The sequence below is a fragment of the Choloepus didactylus genome, chromosome 13 (genome assembly GCF_015220235.1).
Source record: "Choloepus didactylus isolate mChoDid1 chromosome 13, mChoDid1.pri, whole genome shotgun sequence".
NCBI lineage: Eukaryota > Metazoa > Chordata > Mammalia > Pilosa > Megalonychidae > Choloepus > Choloepus didactylus.
In genome coordinates, this window is record NC_051319.1 from 41,288,072 (window position 1) to 41,315,846 (window position 27,775).

Sequence of the window (27,775 nt, forward strand, 5' to 3'; positions counted from 1 at the left end):
ATGGTCGCACAGATTGCCCAGGTTATTCTATGGTCACAAACAACCTTCAAATAATGTGATTTAAAACAATGAAGATCTATTTCTCATTCATGCTCATGTGCATCAAGCATCAGCTGAGGCTCTGCTTGGCGTAGTCCTCCAGTCATAACCTACCACCAAAGCCGCCGCTGTCCACGCTCCTGTACACATGGTCGGAAAAACGCAAGGAGGCTTCTTTGCCGGCGCTTAAGCTTCCGGCTGGATGTGACATAACTTCCTCCCGCACGTCATTGGCCAGCAGTAGTCACATGACAGTGTCGCATGCAACTGGGTGGGAAAACTTATCCTACCTGCTGAAGGAAAGAGAGCGGCAGAGGTTTGTAGAAGGCACTGCTGAGTACGACGGGAGCCAGAAAAGGGAAGCTGCATGCTGCGGTCTGTGTCTTCCCTTTTATCGCCCTCCTGGAGTCCCAGAAAGGAAAGGGGAGCATAGAACTGGTGACGAGGGAACCCAGCCCCATTTTCCCAAGTCCCCTGGATGCTGCTGCATGGAACCCATAGAAGAAGCAGGTGGAGAAATTGGGTTTCTGTGGATGGCAATGCTAGTGTATGGGCCTGGCTCTGAGCAGTCAGAGTGAAGCTCCCGTGCTGGTCTGGGACCTATGGCAAGAGTCGCCCCGCCATCGCCAAATGGTGTCCTTCAGGCCTGCACGCATGGTGCTGTGCCATGGAGTCCCCCAGATACCCCCTTGCTTACAGTTTTGCTGCTTCACTTCTCTCGTAGGATATTTTTAAAAATAAATTTTATGTGCTTCCCATCTTCACCTGTTCTCCGACCCAACACTCTCTTACATTTATTTTTTAAAAATAAAAACTCTGCTTCAGTATCTTCTTGACCACTGGTCTTCTTTCCCACACATAGTTCGTCTTTTAACTGTTCCTATTTCTTACACCCCAGCTAGTGAGCAAAAGACCGCAGGAAAATGGCAGAATGTTTTCCCTTTAGAGTTTTTTGGCCTCTGTCAAGAATTTCAGCCTGAGTTTAGATCTGAACTGTCTACAACAGTAGCCATTGACCACATGTTGCTCCTGAGCCCTTGAAATGTGGCTGGTCCAAATTGAGATGTGCTGTAGTGTAAAATACACACCAGGTTTCAAAGACTTAGTATGGAAAACAAGCGTACAATATATCATTGATAATTATTATATTGATTATATGTTGAAATTATTTTAGATGTATTGGGTTAAATAAAATATATTATTACAATTTAAACCTAGAGAGAAGACCTCTTTGCCATCAAGGAGTTCATTACACTCAGCTATAGTATATAGCATCACTTTTTTGGTGCCCTGTTGTGTGGGGGGAAAAATCTGCCAAATAACATTCAGTTAAAGGTAGTTTCTGGGCTATCACTTAACAAACAACATGAATATCTCTCAGTCTTTTGGATTACTAGATTCGGCTCAAGACCTGAAACCTAATAAGATCCTTTTCTTTGTTTAAAATCTAGGTCCGTTTTTCCCCTTGTTATTTCTGAGAAGAGGTGACACATTTTAAATTTGGACCTGAAGGATTTGAAAAAAAAATATGCTCACATAAACCTGGATTTATGTCCATTTTTTGGCATATTGCTTAAATGAAGAATTACTGAACTGACTCTGATGTTCACTTTCTGAATGTATCTCTGTTGTCGAACTTCAACGTTTTATAACTAAGAAGTAACAAGAATTTTTTTTCTCATTTAGAAGTAGAGGGGAAAATCATAATTGCTTTTTTTTTTTAATTTCAAAGTTGCTAAATAATATAAAAGCAATTTTTTAAGACTACTTAAAAAAATAAAAAGGAAAGCCCTACTTTCCTTAGAATATCGATAGCCTCAACTTGGACAGACTGTATGATTCCTTCTGTTAAGAAAGGAAGCTACCATTTGAATATTTGTATGTTAAGCCAAGGTTCTAATTTGCCTATCAGCCACCCAGCATTAAATATAGTGCAGTCCCAAACATACTGAATTTGATTTTAATTCTGGGTCATGATATTTAATGAAATCGTAGAGGTTAAGGAAGGTAGGTATCACTTACATATACCAAAAACTGAAGATATAGTAAAAAGAGACAACTTGTTACAGAAATATGAATGTTTTAGTCTTATTTTCAGAAACCAGTTTATTCAAATTGCATAGCTACTTAACAGATATTTAAAATAAATATTTAACAAATATTAAGAAATGTTTACTAAAAGGATTATTATAATTATTGCTAAATCTGTTAAATGATCCAGTTTACTAAATGAGTAATTTTTCAGGATATTTATACATGTCAAGCCTAGTATATTAAACATGCAGAACAGTGCATTAATTTTCTAAAGTGTCTCCATAGGTCAATGGAATAATAATCCCCAGTCATGTATTATAAAGATGGAATGCTGATGTGACTTTCTTACGACTCTAACCCATATGACTTATACCCTGAAAATATTGAATGATTCATACTTCAAACATAAATTATCAACAAATAGATTATGCTTCTCAGTGTTGGGAAATATAAAGTAACAATAAGGTAATGGTCAGAAAACCATATTTCTCTGTCTATATTGTTACATACATGAAAATAAACCTTGGGACTTAAGAGGAAATTCAGAGGGTGGCAAAGCATTTGTATTTATGCCTCTTTTTTCTGTTTCAGTTTATTCTGTTTTCTTCAGATCCTGTTTTTGAGATATTCTAAAAGCTTTTGCTGAGGCACCTTTGGTTTTCTTGACCAGTGACATGAAAAGTGGGATATAAAGAATATGGTGAGGAAGAGAAGAAATGCCCTTCATTGACGATAATATAAAATTTCTTGCTCCAACAAATTACAGAATCAATGATTTTGGAAACTAATTCCAAGGCTAAGGAAATCCTTTAGGGACTGATTGAAAAAGTCTGGTTGCTTAACTTGTCAGCATTTATCACAAACCCAAAGGTTTTAATGATAAGGGACAGAATTTTCAATGCTACAAAAAGAGAAAGAAAAATATAGCTTAAACTGACTTTAACGTACCCACCAAAAACACTACTATGAAGGAAAATAAACACCAGTACTATCACATCTATTGTCATAAAAATAAGTATTTTTTTAAATCACACTGTTTGACTTGCAGTGTTACGGTAGCAATTATCAGCTGATCAACACTCCTTCCCTAAGCATTTATTAAATACCTACATGTATCAGACAGATTGCTAGACTTTAGCCATGCTTACCTCTAACCTAGGACTTTTCGCACTTTACTGTCTTGATTAGTTCTATCTGTATATTCCTTGAAAGAAGAGTCACTTGCCAGGAGCACCTTCTGAGAGAAGATTGTACTTGCATATAGTTTTGAAAATCATCAGCAGTAATAATAATATTAACAATAATTACAATATTGAGAAGAAGGAGGTAAAGGAGGAGGGGAAAAAAATGGAGGGATTACTAATTGCCAGTTGTAGTAGACTATATAATTGCCCCCAAAGATATCAGGTCCTAATGCCTGGAACCTGTAAATGTTACCTTATATGAAAAAAAAGGTCTTTGCAGATATGATTAAGTTAAAGATCTTGAGATAGGAATATTATCCTCGATTATCCAGGCAGACCACAAGTATCCTTTGTGAGAGAGAGGCAAGGGGAGATTTGATAAAGACAGAAGAGAAGGCAAATGTGACCACAGAGGTAGATAGGAGTGATGTGATCAAGGAATGCCAGCAGCTGCCTGAAGCTGGAAGCAGAGAGGAACGGATTCTCCAAAAGCACTGTCTAACCAAGACCTTGATTTCAGTCCAGTAAAACTGATTTCAGCCTTCTAACCTCAAGAACTGTGAGAAAAAATTTCTGTTTTAAGCCATGCCATTTGTGGTAATTGGTTACAGAGGCCACAGGAGTCTAATACACCAGTGTTCTGTGTTTATTTTCCTATTTAATCCTCTTCATAACTATGAAGTAGGTAATATTGCTAACCCCATTTTTGCATATTAGTAAATCAAGATACAAATGTGTTTGAAAACTTGATCAAGGTCAAAAAAGAAGTGCAGGGAGTGGGTGGGGAGAGGAGGAAGAGGAAGGCAGTGTTCTGAGCAGAAGAATGAAGGCCTGAGGCAATCACGTACCCTCTGATGTTTTGGCATCTGAAACAAGGAGACAGTGATAGGACATGGCTGAGAATTGCCATTGATACTATCTGTCTACATGATTAGTGAGGACTCACTGTGTACAAGGATTGGGATAAGTGCTTTATAAAGATTATTTTTTCTTTACCACAATCCCAAGGGTTAAGTACTACTTTTATTTTCACTTTACAGATAAAAGAACTCTCTCAGACAGGTTAAGTAACTTGCCCAAGGTGACATAGCTAATAAATGACAAAGCAGAGATTCAAGCTAAGTCTGGCTAATTCCAAAGCCCATGATCCAAACCCGACTCTGGAAAAGAATATTTGCACTTCGTCTTACAAACAGCTAATCTCTCATATTTACAGGACTTCTTGAACATGATAAAAATATTACCAACACTCCAAAAAAAAAAAAAAAAGGCATAGAGTATGAGCAGATAGTTCATAGGAAAGGAAATATAATTGGCTCTTAAATCAACATATAAAAAGGTACTTACCCTCCCTCATAAAAAGAGAAATGCAAAGGAAGAATATACAGAGATATTACTTTTCACCCATCAAATTGGCAAACAGTGCAAAATGTTGATGACTTTGAACTCCTGTCTTATGCTTAAAAGCTTAAAGAGGGCAATTTAGCAATATCTATCAAAATTACAAGTTTATTTGTCCTTTGAACCAGTCAATCCCAATTTGGAGAGCTTATGGGCTGCCAAGATTCCTTTTTTTTTTTTTTTTCCTAGATTCTGAACTTCTTGGACCCCAAAACCTACATCATTTGAAACACTCCTTGTTTTTTAATATAACAGATATTTATATTCTTCACACACAAAATAGCTTATTACTAGGTTATTCATTGCAGCATTGTTTATCATAGCAAAAGACGAGAAGTATCTCAATTGTCCATCAGTGTTGGACTGATTAAATATTTATGGTGTACACTACCTACCAACAAAGAACATATACATTCTGTGATGTGATAGATCACTATATAATGATATAGAAAGAACTTAGATTAGATTGTTAAAAAAAGCAGTGTGTGAAACAATGAATATAGTATCCTTCATTTGTGAAAGGAAAGGGGGAAAGAAGGAACATTTTTGTTTGTTTGTTTGCTAGTATTTGCTTAAAGAAACACAGATAAGAAATTGAAGACATATGCTTACCAAAAGGAGCAAGGAGGGAAATGGGTTAATGAGAACAGATGTGGGAATGAGATTTCTCATTGTAAATCTTATTATATCATTCTGATGTTTGAATCATATAACTAGATTAGCTATTGAAAAAAAAAGAGCATAGGAAGAAAAATGAAACAAAATCTAATGTTGGCACTCTTAACCTTTTTCATGATCATATCAGAGAATGCAGCAGAAAAGCTGTTCTCAGCCTTTATGTCCTCACACATTTTGTTTCTATCAGATATGAAGTATTCTTTATAATAAAATATTAAAGCTTGGGAATGATCTTTTAAAATAAATTATAGTAGAGCCAGTGTTTTCCCCCAGCATTCTCATGTACTTCATTTTCAATTCACTTTCCTTAGATTAGGAGAGAAGTTACCGCTGCTTGCTAGGAATTTGGAAGTGCTCTTTTAGTGGCTTCTAGTAGCTGCATGGCCACCCATAAACTGGTTGCACCTTGGGAATGTGATCATGTGTAAGTATTATGCTCACAGTTATTGCAGAGGAGCATAAAGTCTAGCAAATGCTCTAGGGCTCAGAAAAAAAAAAAGAAGATATATTTAATATATAAATCTCAAATTTGCTTGCATCACACTATTACAATGTGAGAGAGAATTTGTAGGAAATTCTACCTTCAAAACAGGAAATGAAAAGGCTCACCACTATGTTACCCTGAAATCAAGGACACTGGCTGCCTGAATCCCTTTCATCTATTTCTGAACTTCATGGACACAAAAGCTGGAAATAAACTTTTCGTTTTAGGAAGACAAAAGATATTTATATTTGAAACCATTATGTTTCACAAGCCAATTTTTTTTTTTTTTTTTAGTTTCTTGTCCAAAGAAATTCACTGGGAGAGAAAATAGGATAATATTTAATAAAAGTTATTTGTGTGTTGGTCCAAAGAATATGTGCTTTCAACTCTGCTGCACACAGAAGCTGCTCAGCTACTAAAATTGTGCAGCAGAAATTTTCCTCTAAAAAGTGCAAAATAAACCAATAAAAACTGCCTCAGTAAGCCTGATGGCTTATATTCTAACTAATGGCTTTAATTTAAAGTTACAAATTTGCTTATTTCTCTATCTCCAAGACCTAAAAGAAATTAAACAGTAAATAAGTGAGAACTTTCACTCCAAATGGAAAAATTGATCTACAGCCCCAGTTCTGATATGGTTCCTTAATCTGTAAAACTAGGGATTTGAAAATAGTTTGATTCTAAAACTCTCACTAGTTTAAGCATTTTATGATTCTCTTTCCTCTTGGTTGGATTAGGAAACCAAGCCACATTTTCAAACCTCAAGGGTTCTTACTTATGGGACCAATGTCTCAAGTTATTGCTATGCACTGCACTAGACAAGAAAATGTAAGGCCTTAAGATGCTGTATTTTCTGATAAAAAAAATAATTTTCACAAATACATTCTTAAATATAGGTGAGTCATCCATTGTACAAAATTCTGAGAATTGAAAATCTTTTTGTTCTAAGTTTCTCTGGAATTCAGAAGCATTTTCATTGTTTCACAGCTTAACTGCATAATGAGACTCCATTTCACAATCCAAGTTGAGAAATAACATTATGAGAAGAAGAACAAAAAACATCAGAGAATTCTAAAGGTATTCCTCTAAGGTGGTCTGTGACTTTTCCTCTTTCTTAATTGAATATTGAAAAATCTGTTAAAAAAAAAAAACACAGCTGGAAGAAAATAGGTTTTATCTCTTTATTAACTTTAGAGGTTTCTCTGAGGAAAGAGAGAGAGATTGTTGGCAGAAAATAATGAAAACACAAGGGCTTGTGCTGTGTGCAGGAAAAACTGCTCCTGAGACAATAAAGGTAAAATGCAGATAAGGACCATCAAGATGCAGCCTATTTGCTTTTATTTTTTTTATTTAAAGAAAATTATGTTTCCATTCTATTGCTATCCATCCTGGCTATGAAGTAACTGTCAACCTGGATATCTGGAAGCTAGAGTTAAATAACATAGCCTTAATTACTTTGGTGCCCTTTAGGTATCTAATGCATGCAGTAGATGATTACACTGTCATTTTATCACTGGGAGACAGAAAATAATAGGTCCATCTTCAAAAGACTGGCCTTAACAGAACCAGTGTTTTTACTTTTAATCCCAGAGTACTGAAATAGATAAAGGAAATTGCTAAATATAACAAAGTAGAAATATGCATACATTTAGTCAGTGTAAGCACTAAGTAACTGAGGCTATTTCTTTCAATTGTTGCATATTAACTGCTCCAGATATTCCTAACTGAAACAGGAGTTTGCAATGGTCCTACTGTTAATGGAAAAAGAAGGAACTTCTTGGGCCATCCATGTGTTATTGGCTGCAACTGCAATGAGTATTTCTTCTATTTTAAAACACATAATTTATCACATTTTGAAATGTATCAAATTGGAATATATCATAGATTGAGTAGTGAATCAGTTTAATTGGCAGTGTTTTCTTTTCCTTTCTTACTGGTACAAAAACAGAAGTGCCTCGTTGTGATGATGAAATGTGGTGGATTACTTGTGCTTTAGTGGTCTCGTGGTAAGAGCCATTCACAGAAGAGCACAACTTATTTCATGGACTGTGTTCAACATAAAGAATTCAACTCGACATGCCTTTTTCTCCTAGTACTAAGGGCTACTAATCACAAAGTGCAGCAGAAAACAATATCCTCTGGGAAGCTGAATAATGCCCCCAGCCCCACAAGGATGTTGTTTTAGTTTGCTAAAGCAGCTCAAAGCAGATACCGTGAAACGTGTTGACTTTTACAAAGGGAATGTATTAGCTTACATGCTTATCACTCTGAGGTGCTGAAAATGTCCAAATCAAGGCATCATCAGGCAATGTTCCCTTCTCAAAGAATGGCTGCTGGCGATCCTGGCTCCTCTGTCACATGGTCAGGCACAAGGCGACGTCTGCTGGTCTCTCCCTTCTCTTCCAGGGTTTCGTTGCTTTCAGCTTCTTGCTTCTGTGGCTTTCTCTCTCTTTGTCTGAATTTCATTCATATAAAGGACTCCAGCAAGAGGATCAAACCTACCCTGAATGAGATGGGTCACATCTTAAATTAGGTCTTACCAAAAGATCCTACTTACAATGGATCCATACCCATAGGAATTGATTAACTTTAGGAACATCTTTCTTGGGGTCCATACAGCTTCAAACCATCACAGATGTCCACATCTTAATCTCCAGAATCTGTGACTATGTTACTTTATGTAGCAAAAGGAACTTTGCAGATATGATTAAGTTAAGGATTTTGAGATGGGAAGATTATCCCAATGGGCCCAATATAATCACAGGGGTCCTTATAACAGGGAGACAGAAGGAGGAGAGATAGAGAAGATGTAAGAAAGAATCGGAGGTTAGAGCTTTGTGCCTTCAAGATGGAGGAAGGCACTACAAGCCAAGTCATTCCTCTAGAAAAGGAAAGGAAACAGGTTTTCCTCTAAAGCCTCCAGGACACAGCTCTGATGACATCTCGATTTTCAGTCCTATTACAGAGCTGCTGTAATAAATTATCACAAACTGGGTGGCTTAAGACAACAGAAATTTATTCTGTCATAATTCTGGAGGCCAAAAGTCTTAAATCAATGTGTTGGCAGGGTTGGTTCAGTCTGGAGGTTGTGAGGCAGAAACCATGCCATGTCTCTCTTCTAACTTCTGGTGACTGCCAGCAATCCCTGGCATTCCTTCACTTGCAGCTGCATCTCCCCAGTCTCTTCATCCACCTTCATATAGGCTGCTTCTCTGCATATGTGTCTGAGTATCTCCAAATCTCCTTCTCTTTATAAGGACACCAGTAATTGGATTAAGGCCTACCCTAATCTAGTGTGACCTCTTCTCAACTTGATTACACCTGCAGAGACTCTATTTCCATGTAAGATCACAGTTACAGGTACTGGAGGTTAGGATTTCAACATATCCTTTGGGAGACACAGTTCAACCAACTACAGCCATTAGTCAACTTCTGATATCCCAAACGGCAAAATAACAAATTTGTGTTGTTTTTAGCCACGAAGTTTGTGGTAATTTCTTACAGCAGCAATAGGAAGTTAATACAAACTCTATAAGGAAAATCCTTTGGAAAATACACAATATTTTTTACAATCCTTCTGCTGCTTGTCAAAGTATGTGCACATAATACTAATTCTATCCCTAATTCACTCCATTTTATAAAGTGATGCAAAGCATCAAAAAATAAACTGGAGTGATGGTTGGGTGGAAGGACAGGTAGATGGATAGATATACAGAAACATGACAAAGCAAAAATAGAAACATGCTAGAATCTAGGAGGTAGTTCTATTAGCGTTCACTGCTTAATTTTTCTTTCAACTTTTCTATGTATTATTAAAACATTTTATAAAAAAATGTTGAGAAATGATGCATCATTGAAAGCCTTAAAATAGAGATGATGCTGTTCTAAAACAAAATCTCCGCTTTTTAGGCAAGTGACTCATCAAAATTGCATGTCTCTGCCATGAATATTACTGTGTAATTGGGTTAAATTACTTCCTTTGCATTAGTCCTAATTTTCAGTTATGATATTTTTGCTCCATAAAGTAAAAAACTAGAATGGAAAGCTGTGTTTCTTTTTCTTCATTGAGTCATTATATACTAAAGAATGAATTTTAAGATGGTAAAGGAAATCACAAGGAGAATTTATCAATATGTGCTAAAGGATATACTTGCTGGCATTCTTATAATAGTGAAAATATTATAAAAGGAATTTAATATTTCTCAATCCTAGACAAAAATGTGAAATAGAAAAGTGCCTTTGATACTCTTCTACTTTATCCATCTTGTCCTTTCTCTTGCTCTAAGTAAGAATTAGAAAATGAACATGCACTTCCTTCTCTCACCCATGGTATTTTTTTTACCCAGAGATGGTTTCATTTTAACAGATTGCTCTTAAAATTTCTGCTGCATGAAGTATTTACAATGAATGCATGAATATTGGCAGGTCCTGTGACATGCCACAGGGCATCTCTGGAATTCCTAACCACGAGGCCAAGCTTGCTTTCAAAATCTGCATAAGGTCAGCACTGCAGCCTACATGTCATCAATAGATCCTGCTACCAGGTAAATTAATAAGTGATATCTGGTAGGAATAGTAACATACATTATTGTTTTCTGATTTCCATGTCTTTTTATTCCCAGTTTCGCTCACAGTCCACAGCACTTCTTCTGAAATTTTAGGAACAGCAAAACACAATTAATAGGAAAAATAAAGTATGAAACTTGAATCCCGCCTTTAAATTTAGTGACTAATTTTAATTATCACATTTATATTTCAATTGGTCAATTGTATTTAATTTTTTTCATAATCCTGCTGCTGGTTTCATTATAACTATTATCCTCTTAAAATTGCCTGTAACCTACAGTACTGTATCTTCAGAAATTAGCCAATTAAACAAAGGCACAGACCATTAAGTAACTTAATTGTTTGTTCAAAGGACTTTGCTAGTTTATTTTAAAGTATTCTATTAAAAGATCACTTAAATATACAGCTAACATGCAAACTTCTCTTTCTGCCTGATCTCAGTTAGATACCATACTCTGTTAATATACTTTTGCAATATCATCCTTGATTAGTGTTGATAACATTTTCCTCCTTTTAGGCTTCAAAGTGAGCTCCTCCAGAAAACTATCCCTTATGTCTTCACCTTCTTTGTTATGAATGTAAAGAACAGTCTTTTCTCTTTTTTTCCTTTTCTTTCTTTTTCTTTCATTCTCTCTCTCCCCCTCTTCTCTTTTCCTTTCTTTCTCTTTCTTTCTTTTTAATTGCATTGGATGAGATTCCTCAGTTGATCCCCAGTGCTACTGAGCAATTCTTTTATTATCTCTAATTGATTCCCTATCTCACTCATCACAGCAAATGTTTCAAAATGCATCTCAAAGCCCTTAATTCACACCTGCCATCCTTACTCTCAGTAAGTAACTTTGCCATCCATCTAAACTACAAAGAAGATTGAAGCCTTCTGAAGCAAATTTTTATCCTGGTATCTACCTCTCATTTCAGAATTTCCCTGAAACTCACTATTTTTAATTTCCCTGTGATTTTAAGACAGAAATGTCACCCTCCAGTCCACAGCTAATTCTTCCACCACGTAGGAAGAAGCACTGATTCACCTTTAACATTTGCCTTGCACTGACAAGTGGATCTTCCCTTTACACTTCTCAGCATACCAGAAACAAGGCAGAAACATGGGAAAGATTCCAAAAAGGAATGTGTAATTGGAGGATCTGGCTTGCAAAACAGCTGACTTGTCTTCAGCTTGCGGCTCACTACAGGGTCCCACTTCTTAGCATCCTGGACTATCTGCAAGAAAACAACACAATTCAGGAACACACATCTGGATAGGTGTCCTCTTGAGGAAGAGGCCAAGACAGTGGGGTCCAGAGAGAGATAAGTGTTTCCCCTCTTCTCTGCCCTGGGACCAACATCAGAGTATTTTTAAAATTTTCTTCTCCAAACTAACTCCAAGAGTGTGCACTCCACCATCATAATCACTACATGTTATAGCCACATACTTTTCTTTTTCTCAAGTTCCATAAATACCTCCCTTATCATGGTTTATAGTCTCTCTTTTTCCGGGTGTGTTTTCTTGGATTCTTCTGTCAAAGAACCTATCCATTCGTTAAACACATTTTCAGATTTCATATCCTTCACAAGACCTTCTCAGCATCTCCCACTTCACCTACTGCATTTTATTTGTTCTTCCTCTAAATGTGGAAACCTCTTGATTTATATTACATTAGTTGTGTATTTGACTGTCGCTCTCTCTAGACTGAATTCTTGGAATGGCAAGGACTCTCTGTTTTTCATAATAATGATAATATCAACAAGTCTATCTAACTTATTATGATAGTTTATACTTACTGGACACCTAGGTACCAGATACTCTGCAAAGCACTTGATGCATTCTCTCATTTAATCTTTACCATCACCTTAAGAAATAGGTTTGTGGCGGCCCAGGGACCCGGCGCCTTCCTAGACAGGAATGAAGCCCCAAGCAGGTAACAGCCTCTGTTACCAGGACAAAGGTGAAGAAAGAAAACAATCTCCCCAGAGGGAGGAGAATGTAATCACGGACGTAAAACGGCAGTGATTGTATCTTAGCCTCACACATTAATCTGAGAGAACATCAGGTCTTAAGATCCTTCAATGATTATACTAAAGGCGCAACGTCCTCATACTATATGGAATGTCTTTGCTCTAAAATCATGCATATATTGCCCTTGTACTCCTGCGGAGCGCTACCCCTACAGACCGCCATCACGAGATTCCCTCCTCTTCCTAAGTCTTAACAAATCTGTGTCTACTTCTTTGCCTGGCATGTTTTCGATCTGGTGGCAGCACCAACTCAAGCTCTTCACGAACTCTGTCAGACCTGAACAGATTCTATTATTAGATCCGTTTTACCAATGAAGAAATAGGGGATCAGAAAGGTCTAATGACTTGCCTAAATTCACACAAATAGTAAGGGTGGACCAGGCTTTAAATGTAGGTGTTTAACTCCAGAGCTTTTGCTCGTGTTGCCGATACCCACCCACCCACCCCAGTTATGCCTTACATTTATAAGCACTCAATAAGTTTCGATTGGCATTGGAATTGAATTAGCCCATTCATTTAAAGGGAGACAAGTTTTATCTCCCAATTCTGTACTACAGAAGAAAGAAATGGTTGGACTTTTAAAAACAAGGTACATTAAAAAGCCCACTGCAAAGCTGAGATCACCACCTAATGAAATGTACTGAAGAGAAATATGGTTTAACATCAGAGTAAGATTTACTGTCTATTAATTTTAAAAATGTTTTTATGAAAAAATAATTAATTAAAATTTAGGGACGATAACATGCCAGTTAAATTTTCATTAAAACAAACCACAGATACACACACACACACACACACACACACACACACACACACACACACAAACCAACTGAAGTTAACAAGTCTCTGATTGAGTATAAATTACCATAACTATATTATTAATATTCTTCATAGTATTTTACTTTTCAGTCTCTTAAGTTAATTGTAGTTATGTCTTTGAAATGATTCACCTTTTGTGGCATTCTTGATGAATGCTTTACCATCTTGACCAAGGCAAGGTAAATTCAGATTTTCCTGATAAAAATAAAAGATGATCCATATTTTTGATGGGCAATATGTGAAAAAAAATGGACCCATAAAGAAACAATTTGCTGATGATATCTAAATAATTTTGAACACAAATATCCCTGGACCAATTGAACTTTTTGGCTAAGCAAAAACATTTTTATTTCCACTAACAATTAGGGAAAAATATAGTATCAAGACAATAGCTATGAAGTCCATCCACTTAAATTGAACTTGTGAGAGTAGAACATAAATATATATATAAACAAGGCAGAAAGTAAAGCATTTTATCAGATGGGCAATTTTAATTCAATAACAAATGGTTTTTATATATCATTTCCCAAATTGTTTCTGTATAGTAGTTTTTATTTTTCTTTTAAGTGAATGTAAAGCAAAACTGGAATTATGAAATTACTATATTAACTGCTACACAGAAAAAAAATATTTCTATTGTTTGTGGTAGATGTAGGAGATAAGAATCACTGCATCCTCTGCCATAGCCCACTCCAACACAGTTCAACTTTTTCTGTAGTTTCTTGCTTGTGCAGATACAAAAATGCAGTAGAATATAGAAATGCTAAATACTGCTTTGGAGCCCATCTGGTTTGTATTTTATTGACTTTTTAAAAAATCAGTTTGTTCTTATCCTTAATGTTCATAGTTCAGTACCTCAGTTTAAAAGAACTGTGACCTGATGGGTGGAGAGTCTGGACCTTAGCAGGTTTGCTTTCTATTAGAGGCAATGAAATTTCGGATGAGCTATTAGGACCTGGAGGTAGGGGATGGGAGGGGTGGGATGGAGGATGGGAGCCAAGGGTGAGGGATTGACGGTGAAAATATGATGATGGGTTCTTAAGCCTGTGGGAATTTATGGGATAATACCCATCCTTAAAAGAAATCTTTGAAGATTTTCATTCTTCCTTTTCGCCAGCAGGGTCTTCTGTGAAATGAGATAATTTCTGTGTTTGCATACCTCAGAAGAGCAAGAGAAAAATAGTGACATGGGCACATTCCTCCTAAGATACCAAACTAAACAGAATGACAGCCTGAGTTAAGGACAAAGAGAAGTGGCATGATATCCTGTCAAATATTCAGTGCTGTGGATGGTATTCATATATTTAAAAAGAAATCTGGCTGAGACAATTACACAAAACATGATAAAAAGTGGCCCAACATTTACTGGTCAAGTGCCTAAGAGAGCAGAATTTCTTGAAGAATTTTCTAAGTTAGAAGTAACAAATCAAGAAGGAGTGCATGGATCTAAAAATTATGTCTTCATAAAATAAAGTGTCTATTTTCTAAGTAAACAATGTGAGACCGAAGAGTGGTGCATGGAATGATAATATTGCTAACTAGTTTCATGAAATAAGAGCTTTGAGCTAATATTAGATTGACAAATGCACATATCACAGTTTCATTATCCTACCCTCCACACATGATACTATTTTCTTTAAAAATGTGTTTCTTATTGATTTTATTGTCCAGAATGATATCCTTATGGAATTTAAGCAAAGGCCCAGAAATTTATTTTACAAATGCCTAAAATACAGCTCATCTCACTGCAGTGACATGAATGCTATTTGGGGGAAAAAAAAAAAAAAAAGAATGAGATAGTGCATTTTTCATCAAATATTGAAATAGAGATTATTTAGTAAATACAGTTTTTTTTTTCCCCAGGAGTTTATGGGAAATGATTTATATGTGTCTGATAGAGATCTAAACATCCTTCATTGAGTTTGCGTGTGCACATGTGTGTGTTCTAAATGAAAGTGCCATCCTGCTCTCAGTGTTCTGGGCACCAGGCAAACCGATCACAGCTCCTGCACCAGACTGCACTCAGCAGGCCACATCAAGGCCACCATCAGGGCAAAGCATGGTGAAGCATGAAGGGCAGTCACCCATGACCTCATAAACCCCCTGGTTCTTCCCCTGCTGTCTTTGGTGTTCTTTTATGCCATTCATATGAAGATTCTGGGCCTCCTCTTTCAGAATTTCCACAAGGTTTTAGCCACCTCCCTACCCAGTGGTTTGCACCAGCCCACCGACTTTTTCTCAACCACACGTTTGCCTCCAAGTATCTCATAGCCTGTCACCTTGCTTTGCCTGTTCCCTCTCATTTATGTAGAAATTCCTAGCTGCTCAATATAGTGCGATGATATGACAGTATTGCTTGTCTTATGAATTTCTGTGTATTTCTGGTTGAAATAAAAGTGAGAGAGGAGTGGCTAAAGCAATGGTTCTCAAACTGTTTGGTATCCAGATCCCTTTGTGCCCTTAAAAATTATTGACGACTCCAAAGAGGTCTTGTTTATGTGGGTAATATGTATTGATATTTATTGCATAAGAATTTAAAATTGAGAAATTTTAAAAGTATTCATTTACTTGTTTACTTAAAAAATATCAACCGTAAATCCACTACTTATTAATACCATATTTTAAAAAAACTATATTTTCTGCAAAGAAATGTAGTGAGAATAGTAGCATTGTTTTACACATTTGCATATGTCTCTTTAATGTCTAGCTTAATTGCCAGAATTAAATTTAAATTCTGACTTCTATCTGCTTCTATAGTTAATCTCTTGTGATAGCACACATCACTTAAGACTCTAAAAGCTCCACAGCACATGTGTGATTGAGAGTGAAAAAGACAAATAAATGTCTTGTTATATTTTTAACCTCACATAACCCCAAAAGAGTCTCATGTTTCCCCAGGCATCCCTAGATTATTCTTTAGTAACATCTGGAATAAAAGAATCTGAGACAGGAATTGTCTAGGGTATAGTGCAATGTGCCTCCTAAAAGTGAATAAAGAAAAGAACTCTTTTAAAAGAAAAATGATCTCATGAGCTCCCCAATAATTACCTAAATCATCTCTAACATATTACTTATATAAGTATAAACTCAAAATTAGGCAGAAACTCCATTTGCATAAGCACTGGGACAACAATTAAACTGAAACAAATTTATAAATTAAATATAAATAAAATTATAAAACTAACAAAATTCTAATTCATAATTTTGACTTAATATAAAAGATGTCCCCCTAAACATGAATATTAAACTCACTGCTCTAATATCAAAGGTTTGTCAGCATATATGTACTATCATGCTCGCATGTTTGCAATAACACGTTCTCCTTTTCTTTTCCTTTCATAGGACCTCAGGAGCACAAAAGTGGATAAATCATAATCCTTTGTTCAAGACACATGCTCATAATCATTACATTCATGGCCTTCTTTTATTTAGTTAGTTAATTTTTATAATGTAATAAGCAATAGTAAACTCATCACTCAAAATAAAATTTAGGATTTTGACAATAATTTACATCTAATAATATGCTCCTCCCATTCCATTCCCTAGGCTCCTCCCAGCCATGGCAACCGTCATTCCAAATTCCACGTTCACCATCCTTTTGATTTTTGAAAATATAGTTTTATTTCATATATATATGTGACATGACATGGTGGTGCATTCTCTGGGTTTTCTTTTTAGAAAGACCACGAAAGGAGCAACCTATCAAAACAGAAAACTTTTAGACAATATCCACTGTATTCCAGCCAAACACTGTAGAAAAGACTGTGGTCCCACATCCACCTACATCAGCAACAGCTGAGTAGAGACAAAAGATATTCCTTATTTCAAAGCTAAAACATGGAGCCCCAATGCCTCCTGCCAAGTAGTTTTAAAGAAGACCAAATAGAGAACTGAGATTTGCATCTGCACGGGCAGTAACAGAATCCCCTTTTCTTCCCCCTGGACCCCAGTCTCGTGTCAATGAAGACCACATGGGGAGCCAGAACTCCCGCCCCCACCCAGCAGTAACAAGGAGACCCCTCTCTGGTATGAATGGAGACTGAAGGAGGAGCCTGGACTTCTATCTACACCTGGCAGTAAGCAGGAGGCAACCCCCTTTCCTCTGCAAGAGGGGTGTCAGAGGAAACCAGCTAAAAGAGAAGGTTTGAAAAGGATCCAGAGTCTCATAATGTAAGGTACAAAATGTCCAGGTTTCAATTGAAAAATCATTCATCAAACCAAAAACCAAGATAATCTCAACTTGAATTAAAAAAAAAAAAAATGCCAACACTAAGATGACAGAGATATGAGAATTTCTGACAAAGATTTAAAAGTAGCCACAGTAAATATGTTTCAGTGGCAATAACAAACACACTATAAGCAAGCAAATAGAAAGTCTTGGCAAAGATTAGAAGTCCCAGCAAAGAAATAGAAGACATAAAAGAAGAATTGAATAAAAATTGTAAAAATGAAAAATAACTGAAATAAAAGCCCCAGTGGTGGGATCAGCAGCAGAATGGAGAGCACAGAGCAGAATATTGGTGAACTGGAGGATAGAACAATAGAAATTATCCAGTATGAACAACAGAGAGGAAATAGATTAAAACAACATGAACAGAGCCTCAGGAACTTGTGGGACTATAGCAAATGATCTAACATTCCTGTTACAGAACATTGAAAGGAGAAAAAAGGGTGGTACCGATAAAGTACTTTATGAAATAATAACAGAAAATGTTCCACAGTTGGTAAGAGATACAAATTTAAAGATTTAAAAAGCTGTGTGAACCCCAAGCAGGATAAATCCAAAGGTATCTATGCTGAGAAATATCATAATTACACTTCCAAAAATTAAAGCAAGGAAAAACCTTGAAAGCACCCAGAGAAGAATGATGCTTTTCCCTTTAAGGGGAAACAATTCAAATGACAGCAAATTTATCTTCAGTAATCATAGAAACTAGAATGAAATGGAACAATATTTAACAAGTGCTAAAGAAAATAAATATCAACCCAGAATTCTGGGGAAATATCTTTCAGGAATGAAGGGGAAATCAAGACATTCTCAGATGAAGAGAAACTAAGAGAACTTGTCACCAGCAGATCTACCTTAATAGAATGGCTAAAGAACATTTTCTAAACAGACAGGAAATGATAAAAGAAGGAACCTTGGAATATTTCAGGGGAAAAAAGAACAAGAAAACAAAAAATATAGGTAAAACAATAGGCTTTCCTTCTGTTTTCTAAATTATGTTTAATGGTTGAAGCACAAAGTACAGCACTAACTGATGTGGTTCTAAATGTGTGTAGAAGTAATATTTAACTCAATTATATTATAAATGGGGGAGAGTAAGATGTCATTAATGGAAGTAAGGTTTCTGTACTTCACTCATGCATATAAAATGACAAGAGTAGATTATGATAAGCTTTGTGTGTATAATGTAATACTTAGGGAAACCACTAAAAAATCTATACAAGGAGAGATACTGAAAACCTTATAGATAAATCAAAATGGAATTCTAAAAAAAAAATGTTCAAGTAACCTAGAGGAAGAAGAAAATAGAGAAATAAAAAATAGAGAACAAGCAGAAAACTAAAAACAAATGGAAGGTGCAAGGATTAGCATATCAACCATTGCATTAAATGTAAATAATCCACGTGCAACATTTAAAAGACAGGTTGATACAGTGCATTAAAAAACATGACCCAAAAATATTCTGTCCACAAGAAACTCATTTCAAATATATCAATATAGGTAAATTGAAGGTAAAAGGATGGAAAAAGATCTACCACATGTGAATAGTAATCAAAGGAAATCAGAACTGGCTATGTTAACATCAGGCAAAGTAGATTTCAGAGCAAGGAATATTATCAGAGACAGAAAGGGACATTGTACAATGATGAAAAATCCACCAAGAAGACATAGCAATACTCAATGTGCATCTCACTGAGCAACAGAGCTACAAAATATGTGAAGCAAAAATTGATAGTACTGAAAGAAGAAATAGACAAATCCACAGTGATAATTAGAGACTTCACCACCTTTCTCTCAACAATTGACAGGACAACTAGACAAAAAAAAAAAAAAAAACAGCAAAAATTTAAAAGAACTCAGCAGCACAATCAACCAAAGGGATCTAATCAGCATTTATAAAACGCTCCACCCAACAACAGCAAAATGCACACTATTTTTAAGTGACAATGGAACATATAACAAGATAGACTATATTCTGGACCATAAAACAAACTTTAACAAATTTTTAAAAAATCTAAGTAATATAGAGGTTGTTCTCTAACCATGATGTAATCAAAATAGAAAGCAGTACCAAAAAGATAACAGGAAAATCGTGAAGCACTTGGAAAGTAAACAACACACTTCTAAATAATCCATGGATCAAATAAGAAGTCTCAAAAGAAATAAAAATATACATTAAACTGAATAAAAATGAAAATACAACATGCGAAATTTTGTGAGACACAGCAAAACCAGTGCCAAGAGAGAAATTTATAGCATAAAAGGCATATACTAAAAGAGGGAAAAGTCTCAGATCAATAGCTAAGCCCCATCTCAAGAATCTAGAAAAAAGAACAGTGAAATAAACCATAGCAAGCAGAAGGAAGGAAATAATAAAGATAAGAATAGGAATCAATGAAGTTGAAATGTAGAAAAACAACAGAGAAAAATCAATGAAGCAAAGAGTTGTTTTATTTTTTTAAATATCAATAAAATTGTCAAATCTCTAGCAACTCTGATGAAAAAAAGCAGAGAAGACACAAATTACCAATATTATGAAAGAAACTGAGAGTATCACTATAGAGCCTGAAGACATCAAAAGAATATCAAGGGAAAACTACAAAAAGCTCTACCTGCAAAACACTAACTACCACACCTCACCCCATATGAAATAGATAATTTGGATAGTCTTATGACTATTAAGGAAATTGAATTCATAATTTAAAACTCCCTAAAAAGAAATCTCCAAGTGCAGATAGATTCACTGAAGATTTCTACAAAACGTTTAAAGAAGAATTAACACCAATTCTACATAATCTCCTCCAGAAAATAGAAGAACAGGAACACTTTCCAATCCATTTTATGATTCTGATTTACTCCATAACCAAAGTCAGAAAAAGACTATACAATGAAATAAAATTACAGACCAATACCCTCATGAATAACAATTAAAAAATCTTCAAGAAAATATTAGCAAATAGAATTCAAATATGTATATATATAAGACTCTGATCAGTTCTGGGGCATAGAACCATGGGCTACCCAATCTATGTTTAGGAGGTGAAGTGCTGGACTGTTCAGTTTTGGGGAGGTTATTTTGATAAAGGCGAAAAACTGTTTGTTTACTATGCGCATGGAATGTAGTTTAGAAATCTGTTACATAATATCTGATACATAACTAGGTATATAACATTAGCAACACACACCGGGTAACAGACCAGTAATTTTAGAACAAGGATATTGCAGATATGGTGGAAAATAACCTGTCTTTCACGACCCCATCTGTGCTTTTCTGCAGCAGTAACACTCTCATGTATTTTGGATTATTCCCTTGCTTTTTAAAAATTTAGTTTATGCAACATTTTTATAAACTTGAGCTTTGTAAGCATAGTTAAAAAAAATTATACACCATGACCATGTGAGGTTTGTTACAGGGATGCAATGCTTATTCAATATTTGAAAATCAATTTATGTAATCTACCATAATAACTGGCTAAAGATAAAAAACATCATATGAACACATCAACTGATGCAGAAAAAGCATTCAACACCCACTCATGATAAAAACTCTCAGGTACGTAGTAATAGAGAATAATGTATTCATCTTGATAAAGAGCATCTACAAAAAAACACCTGCAGTTAACTTTTACTTAATGGTGAAAGACTGAATGTTTTGCTTCTAAGACCAGGAATAATGCAAGAATGTTCACTCTCATGACTCATTCAATATAGTGCTAGAAGTTCTCTCCAGTGCAATATGGCCAGAAAATGAAATAAATGGCCTTCAGATTGGAAAGGAATAAATAAAACTTCTCCTACCTGTTTGTAGATGACATGATGGTCTACCTAGGAAGTCCCAAGATATTTACAAAAATCTCCTATAACAAATAAGTAAGTTCAGCAAGGCTGAGGGAAACAAGATAAATATGCAAAAAAGAATTGCACAAACTACAAGAAAAAATGTTCCCCCAATTGAAATATTTAGATATAAACTAAATAAAACATAAATAGGATGTGTGTGTGGAAAACTATACAACACTGATTAAAGATACTAAAAAAGATCAAAATAAATGGAAGATATAGTGTGTTCATAGCATGCATAGTAAAGATTACAACCTCTCCCAAATTGATATACAGGTTTAATGCAATTCCTATCAAAATCCCAGCAAGAATTTTAGCAGATGTATTGAAACTATCACTACTATCATGGATGTAGTGAACAACTATCCTAAAATTTACATGGAAAGTTGTAACTAGTTTCAAAGAATCTAGAATAGCTAAACCAATTTTGAATAAAAAGAATAGAGTTGGAGGAATTGATCTACCCAATTTCAAGACTTAATGCTATAGTAATCAAGATAGTGTGGTATCAAAAAGAGAGCTATAGATCAATGGTATAGAATAGAGAACGCCTATGTAGATCCATACTCATATGCACAACTCATTTTTGACAAAGATGCAAAGCAATTAAATGGTGGAAAAATAGCTTTTTCAACAAATAGTGCTGGAGCAATTGGACATCCATGGGCAAAAAGCAAACTGCAACTTGATCTCATAACTTATACAAAAATTAACTCAAAATGGATCATGGACCTAAATGTAAAAGATAAAACTATAAAACCTTTATAAAAATTACAGGAGAAAATCTTCAGAATCTAGGACTAGGCAAAGAATTATCAGACTTGACAATAAAACATGATCTGTTAAAGGAGAAAATGATCAATTGGACTTCATCAAAATGAAAAACTATTGCTCTGAGAAAGACCCTGTTAAGAAGATAAAAAGACCAGCTACAAAGTAGGAGAAAAACATTTTGCAAAATACCTATCTGACAAAGGACTAGTGTTTAGAATATATAAAGAACTCTCAAAACTCAATAGTTAAAGAACAATACAGTTAGAAAATGGGCAGAAGACATGAAGAAACATTTCACTGAAAAGGATATACCAATGGCAGATGTTCAACATGAAAAGATGTTCAATATAATTAGCCACTAAGGAAATGCAAATTAAAGTCACAGTGTGTTATCATGACACACCTATCAGAATGGTTAAGATAAAAATAGTGACACTACCTTGTACAGGTGAGAATTCAGAGAAACTGGATCGTACATACTTTGCTGGGTGGGATGTAATGGAATACAGTTTTGCAGTTTCTTAAAAAATAACCATGCAACTAACATGCAATTCAGCAATTGTACTCCTGGGCACATATGCCAGATAAATGGAGACTTATGTTGACACAAAGTTCTGTACATAAATGTTTATGGCAGCTTTATTTGTAATAGCCCAAAACTGGCAACCACTCAGGTGTCCTTCAACTGGTGAATGGCTATTCTAATTATAATAGCATTCTGGTTATTCTTTGATACCGCACAAAAATACAACAAATGGTAGTTTCTTGAAATTTGGTTGCAGTGTGAAATCAGAAGTATATCAATTAACTTTCAGTATTCTTTTTATTAAAATCCATTGTTTCATCCTGCATTTCAAGTGGATCTTTCACCCATGAGTCCTCTAGTAACATCATGACGTGGTCATCTGAAAATATTGGTTTACTGAGTGTTCCAGTTTGCTAATGCTGCCATTTTGCAAAACACCAGAAATGGATTGGCTTGTATAAAGGGGGTTTATTTATAAAGTTACAGTCTTAAGACCATAAAGTGTCCAAGGTAAGGCATCAACAATAGGGTACCTTCACTGTAGAAAGGCCATTGGCATCCAGAAAACCTCTGTTAGCTGGAAAGGCACATGGCTGGCGTCTGCTTGCTTCCAGGTTGCATCTCAAAATGGGGTTCTCCAAAATGTCGGTATCAGCTTTCAAAGGCCATCTTCAAAATGTCTGTCTCAGCTGCAGCTTCTCCAAAATGTCACTCTTAGTTTCTCTGAGATCCCTCTGTTTGTGAGCTCTTTATATAGGACTCCAGTGAACTAATCAAGACTCACCCTGAATGGGCAGAGTCCACATCTCCATGGAAATTATCCAATCAGACTTTCACTCACAGTTGATTGAGTCACATGTCCATGGGAACGATCAATCAAAAGATTCCAACCTAATCAACACTAATATGTCTGCCCCCACAAGACTGCGTTAAAGAATACGGCTTTTGGCAGGGCATAACATATCCAAACTAGCACACTGAGTTATGCAAATTTTCCAAATTTTGACATATTTCATTATACAATATCAAAAAATGACATTTGTTGGTACCTCAAAGCATATAAGAAAAGTCTTTAAGCATTGTTAGATATGAGAGTTTTCCAAAACTCTAACTTTTGTTTCAAATTTTGGTATTTATCATTGGCAATAAATACCATCATTTATTTTCCTCTAAATCACAGGCCCACATTGTTCATTTAATAGAAAATATCTGTCAAATACCCAAGTCCAAATGATTGTATTTTGCCTGCTGGTAATTTTTTCAAGTAAAAATGTTGTTACATGGAAAAAGAGGCTAGTTTGGCTCATAATTTAAGCAACTGGACAAGTGCTTTTCCTCATGACAATCCTTGGACTTCAGAATGCAGCAGAAGTACTTCATAAGCACTTAGTGTTTTGTCACCCAGAACCTGAAAGTTTGGGTATTCAAGTGTCAAATGTAATAAAGTTATTTTTACTGCTACATCTATGGCATTCTTAAGTGAAAATAGCATTATTTTTTAAAAATGTGAATGCATGGTTGTGCCAGTTTGGATATATTATGCCCCCAAGAAAAAGCCATGATCTTTTAATTCAGTCTTGTGGGATATTGGGATTAGGTTGTTTCCATGGAGATGTGACCCACCCAACTGTGAGTGACACCTTTGGTTAGGGTGTGGCCTCTGAATGTTTCCATGGAGGTGTGGTCCCACCCATTCAACGTGGGCCTTGATTAGGTCACTGGAGCCTTATAAAAGCTCACAAATAGAAGCACCTCAGTGCTGCAACTTAGAGACACATTTTGAAGATGGCTCTTGAAAGCTGGCACCGACATTATGGAGAACGCCATTTTGAAACACCATCTGGGAGCAAGCAGATGCCATCCACGTGCCTTCTGAGATAACAGAGATTTTCCAGAGCCCAATGGCCTTTCTCCAGTGAAGGTACCCTACTATTGATGCCTTACCTTGGACACTTTATGGCCTTAAGACTATAACTGTGTAATCAAATAAACCCCTTTATAAAAGCCAATCCATTTCTGGTGGTTTGCAAAATGGCAGCATTAGCAAACCAGAACAATGGCTCTGAGAAAGAAAATGACTATTAGTACAATTTGGTGCCACTGACTTGCTTCATGTCAAGGCACCAGAAGTTTTACACATCATTTCTTTTGCACCATCATTGCAAATGACAACATAGTAAAAGGGCAAATAAGGTCTTAATGCTATTATGAAAATAGTTTTGACTTCATGGATCCCCCTGAAAATGTATGAGACCCCCCCCAGTTGTCTATGGACCACATTTTGCCAACCACTGTTCTGTTACAACAAACATTTTGCTTTTTTAGTTCTAGTATTTTCCCAGCTCTTAGAACAGTAACTGGCACATAGTAGGTGCACAATAAATATTTGTTGAATCAATAATGAATGGATGAATGAATGAATCCTGTGGGTGCTGCAACATTCCAGGGACATAGAAAAGCAAATATTTATCTATGAATTAGCTGGTTCAACTAATTTAGTGCTTCAACTTGAAAAAGAAAAAGACATAAGAAATAGTTCTAGCCTTGAGGAACTAGGATGTAGTACATAAAGTCAGCTTCAAATAAAGAAATAAACAATATGGAAGCAAAACAGACATTCACAAGTCATCATACAAACCACAGGTTCTTTCATAGCTCAAACTTCCACGCAAGTCCATTATAAAAATATTAGCTTTATGATTACTTTATAAGAATCTGTTAAAATAAATTATTCTGGGAGAGAGAGGGACAAAGTTCCTGTAACAGCATCCCTTTGGCATTATTATCCAAATATCTAAGATAGTTATTATGATAATCTTTATTTTTGTTATAAATTAGATACTAGTAGATGACACCCTGTGTATTAGGTTTTATTATATATTATGCATATATATATTTAATTATAAAACATGTCACTTCACCTAAAACACAGGGAATAAGTCATTTATCTACATGATGTAGGTATTAGAATAAAAAAGAAGTTTCAAAATCTCCTTTGAATAACTCATTTACCATCCACAGGCAGCAGTGTACAGTCAAAAGAGTTTAGGGTTAGGAAGAACAAAATCAGGGTTGGGGCATGTGTGTTGGGTTTGGCACGGTGGTGACTGAATTGTGAACCTGGCATGCATGAGCAGAGCCCCAGGCCAGCCTTTATGTGTGCCCAGCTCTGCAACCCTAGTGCTGTGCGGGTGCTGAGTGTTCCCTACCAGGACAAAGGCGAAGTGTTTCCTGGCCCAGAGTGTGCTCTGAAGTTTCTGGGACCAACTGTTCGCACCTCTTGGCAGCACCACCCGAATCCCTACAGCAAACAACTTGACTGAAGACAGAGTACGCAGAGAGGTGCCCCTGACCAGAAGATCTTGTAACTGTGACTCCTAACCAAGACCAACAGGATGGCCTGCTAGGCTTAGTGACTGTTTCCCATCGATGCTACCTACTTGGTGTTCTACCTAGAGGACTCTATTGTGGATCCACAGAATCAGACATGACCACCTTCAACTAGAACATCAACCATGCCAGTTGATGGTAGAGGAGGAACCGATGCGGTAACAGAGACTGGACCAAAATCCACCAGGAAGCCTGGATCTCCTCTAGCTTATTTGGCTACCCAGAGCTGTCCAGATGTGGTCTGACCTAGTTCAAAAGTAACATGACAAAGACTATGAGGAGTTTTGACTACTTCTTGACCCAGCTGCAAGGTGAGGCTCCTTCCAAAACATTTGTTGAGACAAACAAGGAAGCCAAGGTGAAGACAAAGGAGATGGCCCCAACAGCTACTGAGAAGTCCAAGGACCTTGTCAACATGGCAGCCACCAGGAAGCGGCAGCAGCTGAAGTTCCCGTAGCCAGCCCAGGCCCTGACACAGTGGGGCCCTCCCCTCTTGGCCATGGCAGGTCAGACAACCTGGCTCAAATCCCTGCACCCTTTTCTCATTGGACTTTATTACAAAAAATCATCTTCCAGCCCTAACTGCCTGAGTGGTGGGTGTCCTGTTAAGCATCTACCCAAGGCACATTACTCTTGTCTGAGCCAGTCCTGCTTATTTCCCTATTGGGCAGCTGAGGACCCTGAGGTGAGAGAAGGGCAGTGACTTGCCTAGGTTCACAGACAGTGTGCAGGTGAAGCAGCAATACTCACTAGACTGTAAGGTCCACAAGGGCAGGGATCTTTGTTTGGTTCTCTGCTATGTCCAAAGTACCTGGAACAATATATCACATATAATAGGCATTCAATAAAAATTTTCTGAATTTGACTTTAAAAAAAAGATCAGCATTGGAATCCCAGCTCTGCACTTTTCCTGCTTTATAAGTCACTAGGTGACTTTTGAGTTATCTAAACCTCAGTTCTTTTATGAATAAAAGGAAGAAAATAAATTTATTTCTCATTTCTGGAATGTTTGTGAGTTTCAAATGAAGTGATGCATGGGAACATGATTTACAAATTGTAAGGTAAACTGATATCTATATTTATAACTGTTTTTCTTAAGGAATCGAATATTGGAAAAAATCTTTATGAATATTAAACTGAAAAGGGAAATACCTTTTCTTTCTGAGAATAAAGAATATTGGCAATTTAGATAATTATTTCCTGTCTCTAAACTGATGAACTATAAATCGTGCATGTTCTAAGACTCTCAATAAAAACAGAAGAAAAGAATTTAAAGATCCATGATAGCAGAATAGGAAAGGATTAATTGCAATTGACAAACCACTGAGAAGACAACTTATGGGGCATTTAATGGCTAGCCGCTATATGACCACATTAAAGGAATATGTTTTGTCCTCCCTTTAAAATATTTTTTGCATGAAAGTATGACTATCCATCATCAAGTCAATTATCTCCCACAGCAGGAGACCACTCCCAACGTATGCACATGAGAGTAATAACATATTATACTGCTTGCTTGAAAGTAAAATGTACACTACAATATTCTACCAAAGTGACACCTTCAATTTTCCAGTGTTAAAAAGGCTCTTTAAGATTATGAACTAACAATAGTGTCTGGAAGCACCAGTATACAGATATTGATTCAATTCCTTAGAGAGTTAAATGCACTGGGAAGTCTTTCTTTCTTTCTTTTTTTTTTCCCTCACAAATGCAGGGTGGGGATGCTATAGGGATCATTTCTTGTCTTAGGCTGAGGATCCCTGTGGAGAGGATCCAAGTGTGAAGTTTTTTTGAAGTGA

At 36.1% G+C, this 27,775-nt stretch overlaps 1 pseudogene; it reads left to right on the top strand.

Moving 5' to 3' along the window:
• LOC119507675 lies at positions 1 to 26,433 on the top strand (annotated as a pseudogene).
• The last annotated feature ends 1,342 nt before the right edge of the window (positions 26,434 to 27,775 follow it).